This window comes from Neofelis nebulosa, chromosome 5, assembly GCF_028018385.1.
Source record: "Neofelis nebulosa isolate mNeoNeb1 chromosome 5, mNeoNeb1.pri, whole genome shotgun sequence".
Lineage (NCBI taxonomy): Eukaryota > Metazoa > Chordata > Mammalia > Carnivora > Felidae > Neofelis > Neofelis nebulosa.
In genome coordinates, this window is record NC_080786.1 from 32,620,572 (window position 1) to 32,646,059 (window position 25,488).

Here is a 25,488-nt window from a genome sequence, read left to right on the forward strand (position 1 = left end):
TCTCTATCTTGCTTCCCTCACTCCCTTGCATGTTTCTCCTGAGAGCACTCCCTGTCTTTTTTACATCTGAATCCTTGCTTCAAGCTCTGCTTAGAGGGAACCCCATCTAGGACACTTGCACATTTCTGAGCCAGTTATTAAATGGGTACTTAAGGGAATAGATTATATTAAGGGATAATCCAGATCATATGCCCACCTATACCACATAAACCTGAATTCCTGAATGTTTCATCAAGGACTTTGATTTGTTCACCGCTGTAAGACCCTATGTCCAGAATAGCACAGAGTAGACATTTAATAAGCCTATAAATAAATTGAGTGGGCTGGGTGTATATTTATTATTTCCCAAGAAAGCTGGAGAGTGGGGAAGGTTGGTGGTAACTGTTACCAGAGGAAAGGGGATTGAGTGTAGGAATGTGAAATGCTAGATATGTACTACAGAGATGAACAAACAAGCAGAACTTGACTTCAAAACCAAAATCTCTTTCTCTCTGCCAAAGGCCAAGTTCCTCTCAATGACAAAATGTGCCAAGCATTTGTGATCCTAAGCAGTGTTTTCATTTTAGGATTTAAAACACATTCTAAGGAATGTGTTGCTTTTTTGCCATCTGGTAAGTAGTGGAATTACTTCAAGTGGATAATGAGAATCTTCTTTTTTATTTAATATGGGAATTATAGAGAACAGTAACTAAAATCCAGGAAACACATTTCTTGCTGAGTCATTCACCCTTGTTCAAGACGAGCTTTCCTTTTCCATTGAATTTTAATGTGATGTTTCTTCATTGTCTCCTACCCCTCTCTTACTGTCAGTAATTTCTCTGGGGCTGGCGTGACATTGCCCTTCCAAAAGGATCAGGCAAACTCTGCTGAGACACTTTCAGGGATCCTCATGCCTTTTCACTTCCAAGTGCATATTCATGATTTCTCCCCCAAGGGAGAAAGACCTCATTGCAATACAAACTATGCATCTGGAAGAAAAATCCACTTGTTTTCTCAAAATACATTAATTGTACCAAGCATGCTAGCACAATTCCAGCCCAAAGTAAAGCAGGTTTAATTTACTTGCCCTGAGTAAATGTATGCTTCCCATCAAGCTTTATGACATAATGAAAATTTTGGGAGTCACTGAATATCCTTATTCCAGGGAGATGTATTTGCAAAGATCATACTGGGTTGGATGGGAGCAAAGTCAAGTCAGGAATAACTACCAAAAGATTTTTGGTAGTCCAAGAGAGAGGTTGTTAACTTTTCTTTTTTGAGAGAGAGAGAGAGAAAGTGTGGGTGTGGGTGATCAAGGAAGGGGCAGAGAAAGAGGGAGAGAGAGAATCTGTTTTTTTTTTTTTTAATATGAAAGTTATTGTCAAGTTGGTTTCCATACAACACCCCATGCTCATCCCAACAGGTGCCCTCCTCAATGCCCATCACCCACTTTCCCCTCCCTCCCTCCCCTCATCAACCCTCAGTTTATTCTCAGTTTCTAAGGGTCTCTCATGGTTTGTGGGAGAGAAAGAATCTTAAGCAGGCTCCATATTCAGCACAGAGCCCAACACAGGGCTGGATGTCACGACCGTGAGATCATAACCTGAGTCAAATCAGGAGTTGGGCCTTGACCAACTGAGCCACCCTGGCGCCCGATGTTAATTAAAAAAATTTTTTTTTAAATCTTTATTTATTTTTGAGAGAGAGACAGACAGACAGATAGACAACAGAGTGCAAGTGGGGGAGGCAGAGAGGGAGACAGAATCCAAAGCAGGCTCCAGGCTCCAGGCTCCAAGCTGTCAGCAGAGACCCCGATGTGGAGCTTGACCCCAGGACTGTGAGATCATGACCTGAGCAGAAGTCAGACGCTTCACCGCATGAACAACGCAGGTGTCCTTCGTGCTGTGCTAATTTTTAAAAAATTGTTAAAAATGCCCCTTGGAGTAAAATTGACCACCTCCAAGAATCTGTCTTGACTGTACTATACGGGGGACCATATATGGGAGACTGGAACTAACAAGACTCTCTGAGCCACTATACTCACCATTTCACCTGAATAATCTCTGTAGCTGTCACCAGATGGCAGAGGTTGGGAACCTGGGTCCTACATGTAACATTTGTGGTTAGGTGCTCAAAGCCAAGGACCAGTGAAAGAGGTTCAGTGCATATGATTTGGTTCTTCAATACAAAACTTATCGGGGTGCCTGGGTAGCTCAGTCAGTTAAGCATCAAACTCGTGACTGACAGTGCAGAGCCTGCTTGGGAGTCTCTCTCTCTCTTTCTCTCTCTCTCTCTCTCTGTCTCTCCCCTTCTCTCTGCCCCTCTCCTGCTCTTGTGCACATGCTCTTTCTCTCAAAATAAATAAACTTTAAAATTTTTTTCAAAAACAAAACTATAAAGCTTATCATTGATATGAATTAGTCAACTACTTGCTACTAGCAGGACTGACTTATGACTTTCATGGGCCCTGGGCACTTTTGAATTTTGGGGCCCCTTCCCCCATAAAAAATTTTAAAAATTATATTTTGAGATTGTGTTGTCAAACCAACCAACCAACCAACAAACAGAAAGATACGCAAGTACAAACTAGTGGTTGCCAGAGGGAAGGGGGAGATACAGGCTTTCAGTTATGGAATAAATAAGTCGCAGAGATGAAAGGTACAGAATAGGAGAGTCAATGGTATTATAATACTAACATATGGTAACAGACGGTAGCTACACTTGGGGTGAGCATAGCATAATATGTAAAATTGTTTAATCACTATGTTGTATTGAAACTACACCTGACACACACCTGTGTGTCAACTCTTTCTCAATTAAAAAAAAAAAAGACTGTTGGAATAAAGGTTAATATAATGCAGGCTGGATTTACTTTTTTTGTTGTGGTAAAATATACATAATATTAAATTTACCATTTTAGTCATTTTTAAGTTTACAATTCAATGGCATTATGTATATTTATGTATTTGTTATTACTATATTTTATTTTTATTTTAAAAGAGAATTAAAATTTTCAAGGACCCTTAAAAGTATCATGGATCCTATAGGCTTTACTTGCTCTGTCTAATGGGTATGTTGGCCTTACTATAAGATGGCAAAAAAGGGCAAAACAGAGCAAAATTGAAATGCTCTCAAATTCACTTTATAGTTCACACACACAAAATGACATTCAAATTTACCTTTTCTTTCTGCAGGGAAATACTAATCCTGGGAAGTCACGTGTCTGAGTGGATGGAGGCAGACTGAGATCAAGCCCTATTTGTAGCCCTTACTAGCTGTATATCACAGCCAGCACAGCAGGGGCTAGAGACAGGCCCAGTGAGAAGCCTTGGGAACAGGTGGGGATTGAGGGGGACAGTGCCAGCATGCTCAGAAGTAGTGCCAGCTCCTGGCCAAGAAGTCCATTCAGAGACTCCGGATGAAGCCCGGGACAGTCCCCAGGATTCCAATGGGGGAGAATCCAGAGTTCAGTGGAGGACATATGTATCAGTCACAGTTGCAAACTGGAGGACAGAAACATACAGGCAAAAGGGAGACCTAGGGGAGAGGAGAAAATGCCAGCTAGTCCACTGCTGAGTACTGCTTTTCAAGAACCTGCTTTTCAAGAGTCTCCTTGTTCTTGCTGCAAGTGCCACCTGTTGCCTGAAACTGTGTGCCCGTGGGCACTTCTCTTCTCAAGCCTCAGTTTCCCCATCTGTGCAATTAGAAATCAGACTAATGACCCCTAAGTCTGATGAGCCATTTGCCTATTCCCAGTTTCCTAATAGCTCCAAAACTTTTTTTTCCCTGTTTACAGCTTGTTGAAATTCAGAGCTTAATGTCCGTCCAAATTTCTTAGCTAGCAGAGGTTGCAAATTGTTAGCTGCTGGGCCAAATCTATCCCACAAGTGGGCTTTGTTTGGCCTGCTCAATGTTTTTAAACTTTGGCTTAAATGCCAGCACCCCTGACTCAGGAGATGCTTCATAGAACTCTGAACTTCTGCCTTCTCTTGAAAAGTTGGCAGTGTTCCCTTGCCACTCACTACCAAGCCTTGATTCTCTGGTCTTTCTGCCACCTGCGTGTCATAAGGGGAGGCTGGTGTACCATGTTTACTTAACAGAGGTGGAGAGATAGAGAAGAAGAGAAGGCAATTTGATCTGCATCCTGTTAGTAGAATCCAGTATCTTTTTCTGTATCCGAATAATTCAGAATCAAGGAAGCTTACAAAAAGCTTCCCAGGGAGTGGACTACACTCACTCATGCTGCTTCTCCCCTCCCCCACTGCTTGGCCCCTTCCGTCCTTTGTGTGAGCTTCAGTTGCAGCACATGGCACACTAGTATGCCAAATTTTTTCAGTTCCAAAAAGCTATAGATTGTAAGATGTTTTTTAATCTATTAAATTAATAATAGATATCTAGGTCAGAGGACCCCAGGACATTAAATGAACTCATCCATCAACACATGATTTCAGAAGTGTTAAGGTGTAAAGGGAAAAAAAAGCATTTTTAAATCAAGGAAACTAAGGTAATGATTATTTTACACTCTTTCTCTCCAACAGACTTGTGAACTTGGTTGGGTCAGGGACAGTACCTTTTTGGCCCTCTCCCTTTCCTGCTCCTGCCATGCCTATTGATGCCCTGAATGAATGTTTCATTTGGAGAATTTTCTAGATGCTCCCTTAGTTACCATGGTAATCCAAAATTGGTTTCACAGTCCTGTGCACCAAGGGGAGCCCTGCTGAGGAGGGCTGCCTGCTGACCTGGACCCTGAACCGTGTTGCATATGCTGGCTTTCCTTCCTGGGCAAGCAGAACATTGACGGAAATCAAACACTTGTAATGAAAACTTCAGGGATAGCCTTGTGAATATAAAACAATTTATTTAAAATAATTCTGTTGTCACTTGTCAGATTTTATATTAATGCACAAAAAAACCACCAAAAAACACAAAAACAAAACTATCCTTTCAAAGTGGTTTCTCAGTGAGCCTTAAATAATTTGAACAAAAGACTCTCAGTGGAGAGTTGGAAAATCTATTCTCATGGTTCAGCAATTTGTTGAACTTCTGTTGAATCCAGTTATTCTAAGAAAGAATGCTTATAAATACAATACCTTCCATTTCCTAGGTGCCTGTTAATGTTCCAGGCACTTTGCATACACTTACTTGACAAGCACTAATGCATTAATTCCTATGTGCCAGGAACTGTTCTAAGCACTTTGCACATAGTAATTCATTTAATTCTCATAATGAGCCTATGAAGAAGCTTCTATTGTTATCACCATTTTACAGATAAAGAAATTGGTATAAATAGGTATAAATAGGTTAAGTGACTTGCCTAAGGTCACATAGCTAGTAAGCTATAAATACAAAATTCAAACCCTGGTTGCCTAGCTCCAGAATCTGTGCTCCTAATCAAGTTGTTACACTACCTCTCTTAATCCTTTCAATAATTCAATAAAATAGGTGTTACTTTGGTTACTGTACAGATTGGATACTGAGGCAATTGGTCAGGTAGTATGTCTCTATGGCTTCTCTCTTCCTGACCACATTCTGATCTGGGGAAATTCTGGAAACTCTCCTAAGGGTTAGACTCAACCCTCCATCTTCCACCTCCCCCAAACACATCTTCATACATTCACAGAAAATTTATAATGCTTCTCTCAAACTTATTTTTAGGAGATTAGGAGCCCGATCTTTGTAGACAAATTATTTTGAAGTGATGATCTAAGGCATGCACTGGTAGGAACTGAATATGCAAATTTAATGAGTTTAATTAATTAAAAGAGAGTGTTTCTTTTAAGATCACAAAATAACTGCTTTTTGAAGTGAGAGCTGGGCACTGGGTGTTGTATGGAAACCAATTTGACAATAAATTTCATATGAAAAGAAGTGCAGTGAGAGCTGGTAATTGGGAATATAGTAACTTAAATGCTTAAAGCATCTGAATTGTATTATCCTAGGAAAGTGCTCTTGGAATATGGAAGAGTGATTATCTTCCACAGGTGAGAAATCTGTCAGAAGGGAGAAAACATAAATTAACAACCTAAAGTTAGGGTCACTTTTCTGAGAAAAATTGTGAGTCCCTTGAACATGTAATAACAGAGGGGCCAACCAGGATGGAACTGTCTTGGTTTTAGCACTGAAAGTCCCTCATTCCAAGGAAAGCTCTCAGTCCTAGGAAAACTGGATGGTTGGTCACCCTAAATTAAGGTCAGTTATGGATGACAATTTATGGGAGAAATTCACTGTTGGATAGAGAAGAGGAACGCAAGGGAGAGGTGAATGTCATCTTGGGCAGAGAGAGCAGCTTGAACAAAGGCCAGAGGTATGAAATGGAGGTTTTGGGGAATTGCAAGGATCCTGTATAGCTCTAGTTTGGAGCTGACAGAAGAGGCAGAGTGGAACGTAAGGGGAAGAGGTGGCTGGCCAAATATCAAGTGATGGAATGTGAAATGGGCAGATAGAATTCTATGAGCTTGGCTCAATGCTGAGAAGCTTATCCTTGGTACTAACAAGCAGTTAGCAGGACCAGGAGCCCTTTTATGGTGGTGGTTTTGGGTCTTGGGTCTTAATTTAAGACAAAACAAAATAGAAATTGGCTTGGCTTGCAGAATCTTAACTCCGTGGTAGTCAAAGAATTTTATTCCTAAGTTCCCTAAAAGAATTTGAAAATTATGCATTCCTTTGTGTATTTTTAAGTTGATCTTTAAAACGTTTATCAAAAGTTTAATCATTCCATAGGATATACTTTCTGGTACTTTATGAATATTGGAATTTTAAAATGAATGGTTATATAATTTTTTTAAATGAATCCAATGCAATCTAAATACCAAAGCAGCTAGGTACCCTGCTTCAACTAATATCCACTTCAGACATATATGATTAACCTCTTTATCAAGGGGAAATTTTAAATCATTCTTTTTTACCTCCTTTTTTTCAAAGTTTATTTATTTATTTTGAGAGAGAGATAAGGGGAGGAGCAGAGAGAGGGGGGAGAGAGAGAGAATCCCAAGCAGGCTCTGCACTGTCAGTGTGGAGTCCAAGGCAGGGCTCGAACCAACAAACCGTGAGTTCATGACCTGAGATAAAACCAAGACCTGGCTGCTTAACTAACTGAGCCACCCAGTGCCCCCCTTTTTTTCCTCCTTTAACTTATATTTCCATTTTACTTTTTACACAGAATTTCATCCTAATATATCTTTATACTTGAAAGGCTTTTATTGATTACAATATTGTACTTCTTCATGACAAAAATTATGTATATAAATGGAAGTTGAATTTAAAAATATTTGCTATGACCATTAGACTTAAATTATTATTATTATTATTATTTTAACATTTATTTATTTTTGAGACAGAGAGAGACAGAGCATGAACAGGGGAGGGGCAGAGAGAGAGGGAGACACAGAGTCGGAAGCAGGCTCCAGGCTCTGGGCCATCAGCCCAGAGCCCGACGCGGGGCTCGAACTCACGGACCGCGAGATCGTGACCTGAGCTGAAGTCGGATGCTTAACCGACTGAGCCACCCAGGCGCCCCTAGACTTAAATTATTTAAACATTGCTTCTGGATTGAATCATCATTACAATTACTATAAGCACATAATCAAATCAAAAAATATCACTAACTTTGATAAATAATATTAAACATAAAAATAAAAATTTATCAGAATAAGTCTATTATAATGAGAAGGGCTATTTAAAAACTTGGTTCATGGGGGTGCCTGGGTAGCTCAGTCAGTTAAGCCTTCAACTCTTGATGTCAGCTCAGGTCTTGATCTTAGGGTTGTGAGTTCAAGCCTTGTGTTGGGCTTCATGCTGGGCATGGAGCCTGTTTAAAAAAAAATTAAAAATTGGTTCATGAGTGCATGGCTGAAAATTACTTATTGCTTGAATGAGACAGCATTCAGCATCAATCACATTTTTTGTTTATATATAAACCTTGAGAAATCTTTTTATTTTTTAAAGATTTTCTTTTTAAGTAATCCCTACACCCAACATGGGGCTCAAATTCACAACCCTGAGATCAAGAGTCAAACGCTCCACTGATTGAAACAGCCAGGTGCCCCAAGCCTTGGGAAATATTATTTGTGTAAATAAGATGATGGAGGGGCACCTGGGTGGCTCAGTCAGTTGAGCTTTTGACTCTTGATTTCAGCTCAGGTCATGATCCCAGGGTCATAGGATTGAACCCTGAGTGGGGCTTCTTGTTGACTACAGAGGTTGCTTAAGATTCTCTCTACCTCCCTCTGCTCCTCTCCCAACATCACGTGCACATATTCTCTCTCTTCTCTCTAAAAGGTAAAATAAAATAAGTTGATGGAAATGGAAGGCATTTTGTTATTAACAAATGTCACTGAATGCTTCAAACTCCTCTTAAATTGTATGCCCCAAACTAGCCATATGATATAAAAAATTATTTTTGTTGAGATATCAGCTGATAACTTTGATTAGATCCTTCAATTTTGTTGAAGAAAGGATAGGAAACAACTGGCTCACAGAAAGCTTTTATCCAATGGTTCACTTTCTCAGCACCAACAGCAAAAAATCAAATCCTAAGAGAGCCAAAGCATAAGAGACTCTTAAAAACTGAGGGTTGATGGGGGTGGGAGGGAGGGTAGGGTAGGTGATGGGCATTGAAGAGGGCATCTTTTGGGATGAGCACTGAGTGTTGTATGGAAACTAATTTGACAATAAATTTCATATAATAAAATAAAATAAAAAAATAAAAAAAATAAAAAATCAAATTCTTCACAACACAACACATGCATACTTTTTTGGGGGGAACCACAGTGGGATTCAGGATGGGTGAAGAGTGTGCCTTTCTTTTGTAAAGAGGGAGAAGAATAACTATAAAATAGTAGGTAGGAAAGGAGAATGTGCAGGATATTAAACCACAGCAATCATTTAGAACAAAAGAAGACAGTTGAGGATCTGAAAATTCTTCTCTTAGAATCATCTTGCCTTTGAACCCCTTGGAAAGTCTTCATGGGCCTCTAGGGCAGCACGTGCCTCCAGTTGAAGACCACTGTCTTAGGAGATGTTATTGCTGACCTGTGTGGGAGCTGGGATGGGAATGTCTGCCTCCCCAGTCCAGAGCAAACTTTGTAAATTTTTTTTCAACGTTTTTTATTTATTTTTGGGACAGAGATAGACAGAGCATGAACGGGGGAGGGGCAGAGAGAGAGGGAGACACAGAATCGGAAACAGGCTCCAGGCTCCGAGCTATCAGCCCAGAGCCTGACGCGGGGCTCGAACTCAAGGACCGCGAGATAGTGACCTGGCTGAAGTCGGACGCTTAACCGACTGCGCCACCCAGGCGCCCCCAGAGCAAACTTTGTAAATAAGAATTTCCTAAGAGAAAGAAATCCTCTTCTTGTGTCTTGCCATGTTGGCCTTTGCCTTAAACTCGAAGATGTTTGTCTTAGAAGGGTTCCTATACCTTGAGCGTTCTGTGTCTGTATCATGACCCTCATTCAGCTCTACTTCTTAATCTTGGGCCCTCTGCTGGGTGGCTGTTACCAATAGATGCAAAATACCAGGGTATGTCTTTCCTATCTCTACCCTGATTCACAGGGGCTAACCCCAGGAAAAGATTCCAATGGAGTCATTATCTTTGGTGATCATGGGCAGATTCTTATTTTGAATCTTCTGAAAGGGAAATGCAAATGAACCCAGAAGTCTGATATTTTTCAGGCTGTGTCCTTAGCACAATTTTCCCCAACTCTGACCATGAACACCTCTCATCCATCTAAAGATCTCTCTCTCTCTCTCTCTCTCTCTCTCTCTCTCACACACACACACACACACACACCAAGACTAAAAGCAATGAGACAGTGAGACTACTTAGGAGACCATTATGGTCCATGCAAGAGATGATAATGGCCTGAACTCAGGCAAGAACAGTGGAGATGGAAGGAATCAGTAGTCTTGGGAGATGTTGAAGAAAAGGAAAGGACTTATTCAACTTAATGACCGATTTGATTGATCAGAGACAGAGCAGGGTTCATGATGAGTCCCACTTTTCTGATATAAGTAACTAGATAAAAGGTAGTACATCCACCAATGAAATACAAATAAAAAACGATTTGAGGGGAAGATGGCAAATTCAATTTTTGCATGATTAATTTGAGGTGTCTTCTGGATAGATAGGAATAATTCTTTTTCATTTTTTTAATGTATATTTGTTTTTGAGAGAGAGAGACAGAGCACATGTGGGGGAGGGGCAGAGAGAGAGAGAGGGAGAAGGAAACACAGAATCTGAAGCAAGCTCCAGGCTCCAAGATGTCAGCACAGAGCCCGACATGGGGCTCAAATCCATGAACCTTGAGATCATGATCTGAGCCGAAGTGAGATGTTCAACCAACTGAGCCACCCAGGTGCCCCAATAGGAATAATTTTAAAGAAAGCTGTTAAGGGGCGCCTGGGTGGCGCAGTCGGTTAAGCGTCTGACTTCAGCCAGGTCACGATCTCGCGGTCCGTGAGTTCGAGCCCCGCGTCAGGCTCTGGGCTGATGGCTCGGAGCCTGGAGCCTGTTTCCGATTCTGTGTCTCCCTCTCTCTCTGCCCCTCCCCCGTTCATGCTCTGTCTCTCTCTGTCCCAAAAATAAATGAAAAACGTTTAAAAAAAAAAAAAAAGAAAGCTGTTAAGTACATGGGTCTGGAGCCCGGGAAAGGGGTCTGGGTTAAAGATACAAGTTTAGGAAATCAATACTCTATAGGTGGAAGTTTAAGTCATAGAAGAGGATTAAATTACCAGACAGAGGATGTAGAAAGATGAGGAGAGGACCAGGTGCAGAATCCTTAGAAAAACAAACACTTAAATCTGGGCAAAGAAGAAGAGGAGCTAGCCAGAGATGATAAAAACAGAAGAAAGGTGGAAAGTGAACCTAGAAAGGGAGGGGAGCTTCCAGAAAGACATAAATGGTCCCAGAGTTTAATGTTTAAAAAATATGCTTTGGATCTCTCCTAGATAGATGCAAACACATTTTCCCCCCAATCCCATTGCCCCATTAATAATTCCTCCATTTCCTTCCCTTGTCTAAATGCTAAAATTCTGGAAGGAGTTGTTTTCAATTTTTGTCTCCAATTCCTCATTTCCAGCCATCCCCTTAGAATCCAGCAGTATGGCTTCTGTCTATTGTATTCTACTGATCTTGATCTTTCAAGGACTTTCATTCTGTTTTATCAATGGCTGTTTCTTATTCTAGTCATGTGGAGATGATGCCAGGAAGTACCCGTAGAAGTGTAGGGAAGTGAGAAAGAAAAAGGAAGGAAGCCAAAATAAATGGTGCTCTATCAAGTCAGTAACCACTGTGAGTAACTAAAACTAAATCTTGCCTGGGCACTCTAAGAATTGGCATAGAGCATAAGCCCAAAGTTATCGTAAGAGATGTGGGATCTGGGGTGTTTATACATCTGCTCTAGTCAGTCATTGGTTGATAGTTGCTGTATTGGAATGAGGACAGAGAAGCATCAGTTCCCCCAGTGTTTCTGGCTTGATACTGATGGCTCAGAGTGGTTTCCAGCAGCCAAAGGCCCTTAGACAATTGGAATCAGGAGTCCTATCATGTAACTATAAGACCTGAAACTATCTGGATAGGGCACTGACTAGGTCTGCTACATTCCTTCTTGGTCTCCTCAGCATATTTTATTCTGCCCACTACTGTTTCTTCAGGTAATCTCTTTAATTTCTGTCCTGGTAAGCTAACCAGGTTCTTATTCCCATCTTTGCCCCCTCTCTTTCTGTGGATGGTTATTTCCTCCTTCTGTCTCAAACAAGAGCAAATTGGAAGGTGAAACTCTAGTCCTCAGCTCTCTTGTTTCTGTACACACATACTTGATATTTTTTCTGTCCTCATTACCTCAACCCTTGCTTCTATGCAGATTACTCCCAGTGTGTTGCATATAATTATGTTCAATGACTTAACTGTTGAGATCAAAATTTATTTAAAGGTCTTCAGGAAAAAAAAGACTTTGGGTGTCTTTTATAACTCAACAGACTGAAAAATCTATAAATGTCTGCTGGGAGTCATTCAGGAATTACACTTCCCGCTGACAGTGTGAGAAGCAGGCTCAATATATGACTCAGCTTGCAATCAATGGAGCATTATGCTTCAAGAAAATGGGAAAGTCTTATACCAATTTAGAATTTGTCACTAAATCTAGCCTGATTCTTTGTCCTCAAAGAAGTGCAGCTCCCTGCTGTCAAGGCCTGAGCTCTTGGGATCTTTGCCTATTTCCTTGGCAGAGCCATAATTAACAATGTTTGCTATCAAGAAAAGTAGCATGATTGAAGCCCTCAAGTCAAGACAGTGTGACAGAGAGAGAGAGAGAGAGAGAGAGAGAGAGAGAGAGAGAATGGGGCAATGAGTGCAGAAGAGTGGTTATTGCAGAGGTGGAGCCTAAGGGAAGAGTAAGGGGAAGGCTTCCAGGCAGGTTTTTGGCTCTTGCTCCATCCATCCCTGTGGCTTCTCAGGGAGTAGTGGAGAGGAGAGGGAGTTTTAGACTTTTAGACTGGACTCAGTCTTCTGCTATCATCATTTACAGTTTTCCTTTGGCTTCTGTCTTTAACTCACATCTGTGTTTTTAACTATTTAAGAGTGGAGCACTGAAAATTTGGTTGGAAGCTCTGAGCACATCACAGGGGCTTTGTTAAGAAGCCCAAGAATTCTGATTCCTGATTTTTTTTTTTTTAATATGGCCTATTTAAAATTTTTTGTTTATTTTCTTTCTAGAAGATACAAGATGTTCTGTGTGTTCCCAGAGTTCTGAAATTTCACTAAGATATGCCTTGATGTGGGTCTATTTTAGAGTACTGTGCTGGGTACTTTATAGGCCCTTTCACTTTGTAAAGTAGGATATTATCCTGAATTATTTCAAGAATTATTTCCTTCCCAGGGTGCCCGGAGGAGGAGCGTTTAGTCAGTTAAGCATCTGACTCTTAATTTCAGCTCAGATCATGATCTCATGGTTCATGAGATTGAGCCCTGGGGTCAGGCTCCTTGTTGACAACACGGAGCCTGCTTGGGAGCCTCTCTCCCTCTCTCTCTCTGCCCCTTCCCCATTGACTCACAGGTGCACTCACTCTCTCTCTTTCTCAGAATAAATAAATAAACTTAAAAAAAAAAGAATTATTTCCTTCCCTCTGTGTTCTCTGTTCTCTCTTTTTGGACTTTTTATTTGGATGTTGGACTTCCTGAGCAGGTATTTTAATTTTCTTACCTTTTCAGGTTGTTTGACCTTCTAATTTTCTTATCTTTTCTTACCAACATTCCATCTTACTGTCCTTTTGCTTCCGTATCATGGGAGACTGGCTCTTTCAATCTTTTTATTAAGTTTTTAAAACATTTGTACTATCACATTTAAAATTTTAAGGCTCCTTTTCTACAAATACACCCTTTACCTTTTTGTAAATACTTCCTTTCTGGGGCATCTAGGTGGCTCGGTTGGTGGAGTGTCTGACTCTTGGTTTCAGCTCAGATCGTGATCTTGGGTTCATGGGATTGAGCCCCATGTGGGAATCCACACCCAGCATGGAGCCTGCTTTGGATTGTCTCTCTCCCTCTACCACTCGGGCTCTCTCTCTCTTTCTCTCTCTCAAAAATAAAAAAGATTATAAATACATCTTTTTCTTATTTTAATGATGTAATATATCCATCTGAGAAATTTGATAATCAAAAACTTTTTTTTTTCTTCCCTGGATAGGCTCTGTTTCCTCTAAGTTATCTTTATGTGTTTGTTTCTTTTGATCTATCTGAGGCTTTCCTTAGATGTGTGGTGATCTTTGGCTTCCACTCATATTTAAGGATGGGCCATAAAAAGCTGACTGGAAACTCTAAGAACATTAATTGGGGCTTGTCAGTTGTGGATTTCGCTGTGCAGTGGTCTAGTAGGGCCAACTGATTAGCAAATCCCTATGTCAGAATTTGAAGTCTTTCTCTTGAGCTTGTCAGAATAATCAGAGAAAGATCTTCTAGTCTCTGGGACAGTACAGACCTGGCTCCCAGTCTTCTGGGGGCTGAAAGGGAGAAGAGGGCGGGTGGTTTCAATATTCACTGTGTAAACATTCACATCCTTCTGTTTTCCATACGGATCTCCCTATCCTCAGCTGTGCCTGATGTCCCCCAGAGTAGACCTTCAGATTTGTCTTCTTCAGGGAACATTCCTCTTTATTCTCAGAGGAAAGGTCTCCAGCCTCCCACTAGGGTTGGAACCTGTGATTTTTAATTTTTTGTTTGGCATTAACTATACTTACATTGTTGTGCAATCATCAACACTCTATTTCCAGAACTTTTTACCTTTCCCAACTGAAATTCTATACCCATTAAATATTAAGTCCAAATTTTCCCACCCATCCTGCCCCTGATGCTGCCATTCTGAAATAGTGTCTATGAATTTGACTAAGGACCTTATGTAAGTAGATTCATGCAATATTTGTCCTTTGTGAGGCACCTGGATGGCTCAGTCAGTTAAATGCCTGACTCTTGGTTTCTGCTCAGGTCATGATTTCATGGTTCATGGGTTTGAGCCCTGCATTGGGCTCTGCACTGATAGTGCAGAGAGCCTGCCTAGGATTCTCTCTCTCCCTCTCTCTTTCTCCTCCTTCCCTGCTTATTCACTCTCTCTCTCTCAAAATAAATAAACATTTTTTAAAAATTTGTCCTTTGTGACTGGTTTATTTTACTTGGCCTAATGTCCTTAGCGTTCATCCATGTTGTAGCATGGGTCGGAATTTTCTTCCTTTTTAGGGCTGGACAATATTCCATTATATGTATGTATCACATTTGGTTGATTCATTCATCTGTCACTACACATTTGCTTCTACCTTTTGGCTATTGTGAATAGTGCTGCTATGAACATAAGGGTATAAATATTTGTCAGGTCCCTGCTTTCATTTCTTTTGGGTATGTACCAACAAGTAGAATTGCTGGATCATATGGTAATTCATTTTTAATTTTTTGGGTAATTGCCACACTACTTTCCATAGTGGCTGTTCCACTTTACATTCCTACTAGCAATGCACAAGGGCTTCAATTTCTCCACATCCTTGGCAATACTGGCTATTTTCTTTTGTATGTTTGTTTTGTTTTTTATAACTAATTGTTGTGAAGTGGCATCTCATTATGGTTTTGATTTGCATTTTCTTAATGATTAGTGATACTGAACATTTTTTCATGTGCATATTGGCCACTTGTATACCTTCTTTGAAAAAGCATCTACTCGAGTCTTTTGATAATTTATCAGTTTTTTTTAGCTGTTGTTGAATTAAAAACCTTTCTCAGATAAATTATTTGCAAATATTTTCTTCCATTCCATGTGTTGTTTTGGTTCCCTCTATTGACAGTTTATTTTGATGCATAAAAGACATTTCATTTTGATTTGTTTCTTTGGTCATTTAAGAAATCAATGCCAAATCCAATGTGATAAAGTTTTTGCCCTATGTTTTCTTCTAAGAGTTTTGGCTCTTATATTCAGGTCTTTGACCAATTTTGAGTTAATTTTGCACATGGTTTAATGTCATTTATTTGCTAGTGGATATCCAGTTTTCCCAACATCATTTGTTAAAAAGATGTCCTTTCCCCATTGCATGGTCTTGGCACTGTTTTCTTGACCATGTACGTAAGAGTTTATTTCTGGGCTCTCTATCTTACTCTATTGGTTTGTAGGTCTCCCTTATGCTACTACCACACTGTTTTGGTTACTGTAGCTTTGTGGTAAGTTTTGAAATTACGATATGTGAGATTTCCAATTTTGTTCTTCTTTTTCAAGATTGTTTTGGTTATTCAGGATATCTTAAGTTTCCATATGAATTTTAGGATGGAATTTTCTGTTTCTGCAAAAACATCTTTGGGATTTTGATAGGGATTGCATTGAATTTGTAGATCACTTTGGGTTGTACTGACATCTTACTAATTTAAGTCTTATAGTCTGTGAACATGGGATGTATTTCCACTTAATTTTGTCTGTAATTTCTTTCAGTGATGTTTTATAATTTTCAGTGTACAAGTTTTTTGTCTCTGTTGTTAAGTTTATTCTTAAGCATTTCATTCTTTTTGATGTTATTATGAATATAATTATTTCTTAATTTCCTTTTTAGATTGTTCATTGTTAGTATATAGAAATGCAACTGATTCTTAAGCATTGGTTTTGTGTCCTTCAATTTTGCTGAATGCATTTATTAGTTCTAACAGTTTCCTTTGGTAGAATATTTAGGGTTTTATACATAGAAACTCATGTTGTCTATGAACAGAGATAATTTTATTTCTTCCTTTCCAATTTGGATGCTGTTTCTTTTTCTTGCCTAATTGCTCTGGCTAAAACTTGTAGTACTATGTTGAATAGAAGAGATAACAGTGAGCATTCTTGTCTTATTCCTGAGGAAAAGTCTTTCACCATTGAGTATAATGTTAACTTTGGGTTTTTCATATATGGTCCTTATTATGTTCAGATAGTTCTTCCTATTCCTAGTTTGTTGGGTGTTTTTATCATGAATGTATTTGCATTTTTAATAATCAGAAATTTTCACACACAAAAAATCAAGGTTTCTACCCCTTTTTTAAAAAATCTCAAAATCTTTTAACACTGAATTTACATTTCATTATGGTTTCTGAAGCCGAATTAACAACTACTCTCTTTATACAGCATGTTCTTTAGACATAATCTCCATCTAAACTTTTTCACTCATTTTACATATCTAGAAGGATTTACTTTTTGGCCTCTGTTATCATAATAGCAAACATTTACTTAGTGCTTATTGGTGCCAGATACTGTCCTAAGTCTTTTGCATATATGAGTTTAATCTACACGATACCCCCATGTGGTAGTTACTATTATCCCCCTTACCTGATAAAGAATCTAAAGCACAGATCTAATAAGTGGTAAAGTGAACAAATATGGTAGTAGATTAGTAAATGATAATGAAGAAAGAATTGATTGGGGAAAACAGATATGTATTATTTTATACATAATTTTTTAAAGTTTATTTATTTATTTTGAGAGAGAGACAGAGACCACACACGAGCAGGGTGGGGGCAGAGAGAGAGAAGGAGAGAGAGAATCCCAAACAGGCTCCGCACTCTGAGCACAGAGTCTGACATGGGGCTCGAACCCACAAACTGTGAGATCATGACCTGAGCCCAAGTCAAAAGCCAGACACTTAACCAAATGAGCCACTCAGGTGCCCCAATTTTATATATAAATTGAAGACTAAGGCAAGTGCTTATACGTTGTGACAGTTAAGTTGCCTCACTTATTTCAAGATGTGTGGTTATGTGCCAGGTACTTGAGGCTGATAGAAGTCTGAATGCACCTTAAATGTGGTGTTACTGTGTGCCTTCCTGCGTGGGTATACAAACCAAATCTTAGTTGTTTAGCCCAGAGTGCTATAAGTACTGAGATTTGTGTCTGATTGTAAGATTGAAGTAGTGGTGCTGATGGGAGAAGCAAGTATTTCTACAATGGTAATCAGAAACTCTAGAAACTTCTTTGGACTTTGAGGGATCTGAATTGTTTCTGGGACTAGAAAAAGGACCTCTTCACTTGTTTTATTTTACTATTTTTAAAAATGTTTATTTATTTATTTTAAGAGGGAATGAGAGAGAGCATGAAGGAGGAACAGAGAGAAAGGGAGAGAGAGTATCCCAAGCAGGCTCTGCGCTGTCAGCACAGAGCCTTACACAGGGCTCAATACCACAAACCATGAGATCATAACCTGAGCCAAAATCAAGAGTCAGATGCCAACCTATTGAGTCATCCGGGCACTGTGACCTCTGTACTTAAATAAAGGCTATGTGTGTATGGAAACTCAGAACAAAATACATTAAAAAAATCTTTTCTAGTACCTCTTCGTATAGGAATGGCAAGACATTTCACTTTATTTTTTAGGTCAAAAGAACATTTAAGCTGATTTGCTGCTCATGCCAACATGTTTCTTTTCAAAAGAAACACTAGTCCGGTATAAAAAAAAATTGAAAAGTAATATAGATCTTAACTGAAGTTTCTTTGAGAAATACCTGTAGTAAACATGTCCTTTTTCACCTGCCCGTCACTATATGATTTCTTCTGATAACAGAACCTTGATTTTCCTTTGGAGAATGAGCTCTCCTTCATTCTTTGTGCTCAGACTAAGGCATATGGTTGGGTATATGATCCAGAATGCTAATGAGACATAATTCCAAGACTTTGTTGGAATTACTCGGAGGTAAATGCTCTGTTTCTACTTGAATTGTTATCTATAAGGATGGCATAAATTGAACACTGGGGAAAGGTGGGAAGGTGGGAAGAAATCACTAAATGTGAATAAACTCTTTGAAGTCAAAGAGAATAGAGACCATAGCCTGATGACATTGTTTGCACTCTGGTTTTGGCCATACCTGAAGCTATCTATACAGATATGTAATTTTCAAATATTAAGCTACAAATATTCCTTTTCTTAAGTCAGTTTGAGTTTGAGTTTTTGACACTTGCAAGAAAAATCCCTCAATGCAGGAAAGAAATCAATTTGTTACATATAAAGAAACATCTAAAAATCCTTTCCCTTGTTTCTCAGTATCTTTCAGCGTCATTCAGAAAGGCAGCTATTTTAAATACCTAGTTTTACCCTCTCAAATCTCTCAGAAATCTTCTCTCCTAAACTTGGCTCACTCTACATCCTCGTTTTTCTCACTCCAAGACTCAAAACTTTCCTGGCGCTTTTCCTCCCTTTCCCCTTCTTCCAAGAGAAACATAAAATCTAGCTGAGTTTTGTAGATTGGTCTAGCCTTCTGAGGCTTCTTTGCTTTTGTAACTCTTCTCCTTATCTAGATCGGTGCAATTAATGTCCAGGCTGTTTTCTGAACAATAAAGGATCCTTTCTCTTTGAAAGGGTGAAAGGCTGAAAATACATGTTAAATTTTCTATTCTGGTGTCATTTATATTCAATACAAATAGTGTGTTTACTTGGATGTTAATTCTGTTTGCAAACAGCTACTCCTGGGGTTCTTTCTCTTTGGGTAAGTTTTGCGACAATAGTGCCTTTTTTGTTTTGTCTGTGTTTTTTGAAGGGGAGTGGGGGAAAGAAACTAGTTAAACCAATTTGATTGCTTTTAAAAGCCAGAGAAAAGATCAGGCCCTGGATTTAGACCAACCTGATATGGAGTGCTAGGGGCAATGTAATGACTGTTACTCTACTGCTTTTTATTTCTCCCCTCTTTGGGAGCATTCTTTGGGTTTTCTACAAAAACGGCCAGATACTCTCATTGACAATTGCCTCACTCAGCAGCTCCTTCATAAACACATTTTTCAGACACTGTGCTCAGGACTCTTTTAAGTGTCCTAAGAATATTGACTCATTCAAAAGCAACTCAGCTGCAGTTGGGAGAGCACCAGCACTTGCTCCATAAAGATCTGGATTGTCTCTTCATATCAAGAAGCATCCAAAAGTTCTATTATGCTGGACACTCAGATGATCCCCAGCTTCTTCATGAACACATTGGTTATGAGTGGTCTGAATTCCTTTCTTGAGTCTAGTCAAATTGTCTTTGGTGCCTTCACACTGGGGGACCCATTGGGGAGACCACCTAGCATGATGGCTGCCTGGAGCCCAAAAAACTGTCAAGATGACTGTGGGAGACATCTCACCTTTTAAAAAACACATTTTTCTTTAACATTTTTTTGTTTTTGTTTTGTTTTGTTTTCTCATGAATGTTCCCAACCACAGTGAAGTATAAAATCAATTATAGTGTCCTGGAATGGTAAGAAAAAGATCATGCCACACCCATGGGTAGTTGAGGATTTAAGGAAGGGACTTTAAAAAAATTTTTTAACGTTTATTTATTATTGAGAGACAGACACAGAGCGTGAGCAGGGGAGGGGTAGAGAGAGGGGGAGAACAGAGTCTGAAGTAGGCTCCAGGCTCTGAGCTGTCAGCACAGAGCCCGACACAGGCCTCAAACTCACAAACTGTGAGATCATGACCTGAGCCTAAATCGGTCGCTTAACCAACTGAGCCACCCAGACGCCCCTAAGGAAGGGACTTTTAAAGGTGTGGGAAAGGTTAAAGGAAACCTCTGTGAGCTATTACTAGCCCCATTCCTGAAGGGGCAGGGGCAGTGAGTGATAACCAGATCCAGAGAGAACTGTAGGAGAGGGCCACAGGATTGGAGTAATGGCTTTCAGCTAAAGAATACAGCCACTGCTAACAGAAGGGCCCTCTGGGGAGATGGGGAGCAGTCCTGAATACTATCCTGCCCTGTGATGTCCCGCAGATGCCTCCCATTGGCCAAGACCAAGTGAAAGCTATTGAACAACAACTGATGTAGTTCATAAAGGTCAGCCCTGAGTCACAGAGCAGGACGGAGAGTGGATCTGGGGAGACAGAAGAAAAACCAGCAGTCACATTCTGTCTTTTCCCACAGCTAGCATCTTGGTTCAGTCCACATTCTTTGTTGCCTGGCCTAGGGTAGTAACGGCCTTCCTGCCTGTCCTCTTGACCCATCTAGACCATTGCTTTCATGACTAGGTATGTTTCCAAGAGACTATATTCATTTCGCACGGGATGGGGTGTATAAACGTGAGTCCAGGAACCAGCTCAGCAGTGTCAAGACCCGTATGTCAGACATCTCATCGGTAAAATGCCAGGTGGACTCAGGGATGCCCAAAGCCCTTTCCCGACCACGATTTACCGACGCTAGACATATTTTTTAAATACCGAGGCATCGACTAGCTACTTCTAAACACAAACAGATGGGTGGAAATGGACCGAGGCTGCCTCCCTGCCCCCTTCCAGAAGACCACGTCATCCCAGCTGACGAGCGATTGCTTCAATCCTGCCGTCTCCAAGGGCGTGGGCTAAAGGGGTCCGGGGCAGGCAGTTTCCCGGCGCCTTGGACCCTCCCATCGCGCGGGTAGGGGAAGTCGCGCAGCTCAGGCACAAATCCTGGGCGTCCCGGCGGTCTTCAGCTCGGGCCCTGGCCGCGTTGGGGGCGGGGTAGTGGGCAGCAGAGAGCGCAGGCGCAGTGTCCACACCGCGGCGCCCCTCTCCACGCCCCGCCTGGCGGCCTCAGCGGCCCTGGCCACGTTTTTTCCTGGCGAAGCGCGCGGCGGACACAGCCGTCCTAGAGGCTGGACTAGGCGCGCGGTAGCGGGCATCCCGGGCCGGAGCGCCGCGCGCCCCTTCTTCGCAGTGAAACGAAGGTAACCGGGCCCGGAGCCAGGCTGCAGCGGCAGATTTGCACCTTGACGCTGCCTGCCAGGCCGCCCCACCCGAAAGGAGTGAGAGCCGACCCCGAACCCCATACACCCACTTTTAGCCATGGTACCTAGGGGGCAGAGCCCCTCTTTTGGGGTTGGGCGGGGCCCAGGGCGAGGCACCCCGCCCTCCTTCACAACCTTCGTATGGGGCTCTGTTGGACGTCATAAAGGCCGCGGTCCCCTCACTGCTCTCCTGGAGAACCGAGACACGGGGTCAGCCGGGGTCAGCTACGGCCCCTGAGCCCCCCGTGTTCTGCCACCGTCGCACCTATTGGGCCCTTCCCCAACCTCCATGATAAAGGCTAGGGTAGTTGCTTTCCTCTGGCCCGGGAGCCCACCCAAGTGAGTCCCTGTGGCGTCATGAGATCAGTTTCAAACCCAAACTTTAAAAAATGCTGAATGGTTTTAGAAACAGCCAAGAATTGGTAGTTTTCTTTCTTCTCTTATGTGTGTGATTCTGGAATGCCAGTCCATATGGGTTGAAATTTTCGTGGAGAATAGATGGCTTGTAGAAATTTTTCCACAATGAAAGGCGAAGGCAAGGCGTAGTTGGAGGAAGGGCGGGCTATGGCCAAGTGTGCTGGCTAGAGGAGCAGGGCAAGTCCATTCAGCTTGCTCAGCTCCGGGGAGGGAACCACGAACCCTCCCTGACCGGCCTCTGGGCGCTGAAGAATTTCCACACTGCGCCCGTTTGGCCTCTTTTGAGAGGAGGAAGAGGATGGAAGGGTCGCGCGGTCCAGCCGGAAGGAGACTCGTGTTGGGGCGAGTGGGGCCCTGCATCTCCATCCAGGCTTTCGCGGGGTTTGGTGAAGAGCGAGACGGAAAGACTGCCTCCGGGTGACGATTGAGGGTCCGGAGATAGTGACGCACTGGGCGGAGTGGGCTGGGGGCGACTGGAGAGAGGCGGTTTCCGCTGGCAATTCTGCCTTAAAGGACTTTGATTGGGGTTGCCCGTGTCCTTGGTGCTGAAGTAAGTGCCTCAAGCGCCTTCGTTGGCTCACTTCTCGGGCTAGGGCTTCCTGTACCCTTGTACTCTGCACCTTTGCCAAAAATAGCCCATCTCCAAAGCAGGTGCCAGAGTGGAGCCTGGCCGACACTGAATCCCTTTGTAGATGGGTTAAATGCTGGTTTCCTGAAGATAAGGTGAAGGCAAATGTAGCTCCCTTTTGTGGATGCAGATAAAGCATTTGTGTAACAGGTTTGATTACTTACATGCAAGTACTCACGGCGACCTTAAACATGAACTCTCACGTATGCATCTGTAGGATTCAAGTATGTGTATATGCACGCAAATACAATGCACATGTAAATACACTTACTGTTTTCAATGCCATCGCACGCTGCAAGTTACACTTTTTTTCCAGAGCTTTTTTGTAATCCATCTTTATTTTCTGACATCTCTGGTGTTTCTCAACTCTGCAGAACCATTTTCATAATCATCTGTTCCAAAGTACAGAGCCTGTGGATTAAAGTGTTTGGTATTATGCTGAGCAATTAAGTGTTTATGCATATTTTAATTTGAAACAAAGATAGTCTAAAAAGATGTAAAGTTGATATACAAAAAATGTTCTTAAGGGAAGTTTAAAAAAAGAATTAATGAAAAATTTAATAGAGAACAATAGCTAGATAACATCATACGGAAAGCTGTAATCTGAAGAAAATATGACTAAGATGTGTCATAATGCTGACAATTTCAAATATACTGGTGGTATATACTTTGTGGACTCAATAAAGATTATATAATGTATTTTTTAAAACATCAATATCTATGATTTTTCTCTCATAAAATGTATGCTTATTGTAAGATATTTAGGTAGTAGAGGAATGCATAAAACCAGAGAAACCAGAGAAAACCATTGTAAACAGATTTTCTTTTAGGTGAACATACATGCATTTTAAATGGATCGATCTTCTGTTGGTTGCATTTGCATTATAAAATTTATCACCAATATCTTTCAAAACAATACATATAAAAACTAGGTCATCATTCTTAAGGGTTGCATAATATTGCACTATGTGGATAGAACATAATTTATTGATTTAAACAATGCCATAATTATGAATATTTATGTATTTCTGGTTTTATGCTATTACAGACAGCTCTGCAAATAACATATTTGTTTTTACTTCTTTCTTTCTTTCTTTCTTTCTTTCTTTCTTTCTTTCTTTCTTTCTCTCTCTCTCTTTCTTTCTTTCTTTCTTTCTTTCTTTCTTTCTTTCTTTCTTTCTTTCTTTCTTTCTTTAGAGACAGAAAGCACAAGCGGGGAGAAGTACAAGGAGAGGGAGAGAAAGAATCTTAGGCAGGCACCAGGCCCAGCACAGAGCCTGACACCCACTGGGCTTGACTATGAGATCATGACCCAAGCCAAAATCAAGAGTCAGATGCTTAACTAACTGAGCTACTCAGGCACCTCTGCAGATAACATATTTGGTCAAACATTTGTGCACTTGTTTTGTTCTACTCTTAGAACAAATTCCTAGAAGTGAAATTGTCAGTTCAATGGGTTAACACATTGGGTTAACACATGTGTCAGTTAAACACATTGATTTGTTCATTTATTTGTTCAGTAATTTCCTGTCTCCTCTTTTGCCTGTTTCATTCTTTATCATGTTCTCAGCATCTACAACAATGCTAGATATATAAGTATTCATGAAATATGTATTGGAAGAACACTATTTCCAGATTGTGCTACAGAAAGTGTGTATTAGTGTATATCACTATAAATACTGAATTAGAATGTTGGTATCCTCACACTATCACCAAAATTAGGTTATTAGGTTTTATCACTCTTTTAAAAGTATTTTCCAATTGGATAGGCCAAAAAGAACATATTTTCCATATGTTTGTATAGGTCATGCTTATTGTTTCTTCTGTGAGTTTCCAGCCTTATTTTTCTATTGGTGTGCTTGTATTTTTTCTTGTTTGTAGGAGCTCTTTGTATAATGAGGACTTTGTTACATATGTTGCAATTTTTTCTTGATTTTTTATTTTTAAACTTTGTTTCTGGTATTTAAGCTGCCATAGAAAATTTTAATTTTTATGTAGTCATATATATATAGACTATATATACACAGTATATATATACATATTATTTTCTTTTAATTTCTGGCATTTATATCAGTATTTCACTTTTCTGTATTAAAAGATAATCTGCCATATTTTATGGTTTTATAAAAGATTATATTTTAGACTCTAGGTTATACTTCCTTTTTAGTAAATTAATTGCTAAATGTAAAATTCTATTGACGATAGCTTCGTAAGAAATAGTTCTTTATTTTTTTTTTTTTAAATTTTTTTTTTCAACATTTTTTATTTATTTTTGGGACAGAGAGAGACAGAGCATGAATGGGGGAGGGGCAGAGAGAGAGGGAGACACAGAATCGGAAGCAGGCTCCAGGCTCCGAGCCATCAGCCCAGAGCCTGACGCGGGGCTCGAACTCACGGACCGCGAGATCGTGACCTGGCTGAAGTCGGACGCTTAACCGACTGCGCCACCCAGGCGCCCCAATAGTTCTTTATTTTTAACTCACATATGCACATGTCCTCTATGAGGAGTAACATATTACTCAGTTTGAGCTCTTTAACATGATGTATTTAATTTCTAGATACTTAATGAAAGTGTTTTTCCTTAAAATGCTTTTTAGTCTGTATGATTATTATTATTATTATTATTATTTGAGAGAGAGAGACCGAAAGCAAGCCAGGGAGAGGGCCAAAGGGGGAAGAGAGAGAGAGAGAATCTTTTCTTTTTTTTTTTTTTAAGTTTATGTATTTATTTTGAGAGGGGCAGGGTTGCAGATAGAGGGAGAGAGAGAATCCCAAACAGGCTGTCAGCGCAGAGTCCAATTCGGGGCTCATACTAATGAACCATGAAATCATGACCTGAGCCGAAATCAACAGACGCTTAACCAGCTGAGCCACCCAGGGGCCCTATAAGAGAGAATCCCACAACCCTGGGATCATGACCTGAGCTGAAATCAAGAGTCAGACGCTTCTGCCCCTAGTCTGTAGTATTTAAAAACATTTTTTTTTAATGTTTATTTATTTTTAGGGGGTGCCTGGGTGGCTCAGTTGGTTAAGTGTCCAACTTCGGCTCAGGTCATGATCTCACGGCTTGTGAGTTCGAGCCCTGTCAGGCTCTGTGCTAACAGCTCAGAAACTGGAGCCTGCTTCGGACTCTGTGTGTCCCTCTCTCTCTGTCCCTCCCCTGCTTATGCTCTCTCTGTCTCTTTCTCTCTCTCTCAAGAATAAACATTAAAATCTAAATAAATAAATAAATAAATAAATAAATAGTTTATTTAT

General features: G+C 40.6%; 1 protein-coding gene across 3 annotated transcripts in view; it reads left to right on the forward strand.

Moving 5' to 3' along the window:
* Positions 1 to 20,770: 20,770 nt before the first annotated feature.
* The window catches only part of SLC35G2 (solute carrier family 35 member G2), a 44,905-nt gene continuing 40,187 nt past the window's right edge, over positions 20,771 to 25,488 (forward strand). Inside the window, exons 1-2 of one of the 3 annotated variants that reach the window (XM_058729967.1) lie at positions 20,771 to 21,128; positions 23,431 to 23,689. The gene's annotated coding sequence lies outside the window, so the exon portion shown is untranslated. Of the gene's footprint in view, positions 21,129 to 22,041; positions 22,156 to 23,430; positions 23,690 to 25,488 lie in introns of those variants that run through there. The other 2 variants (XM_058729966.1, XM_058729968.1) reach the window with 2 other exon arrangements.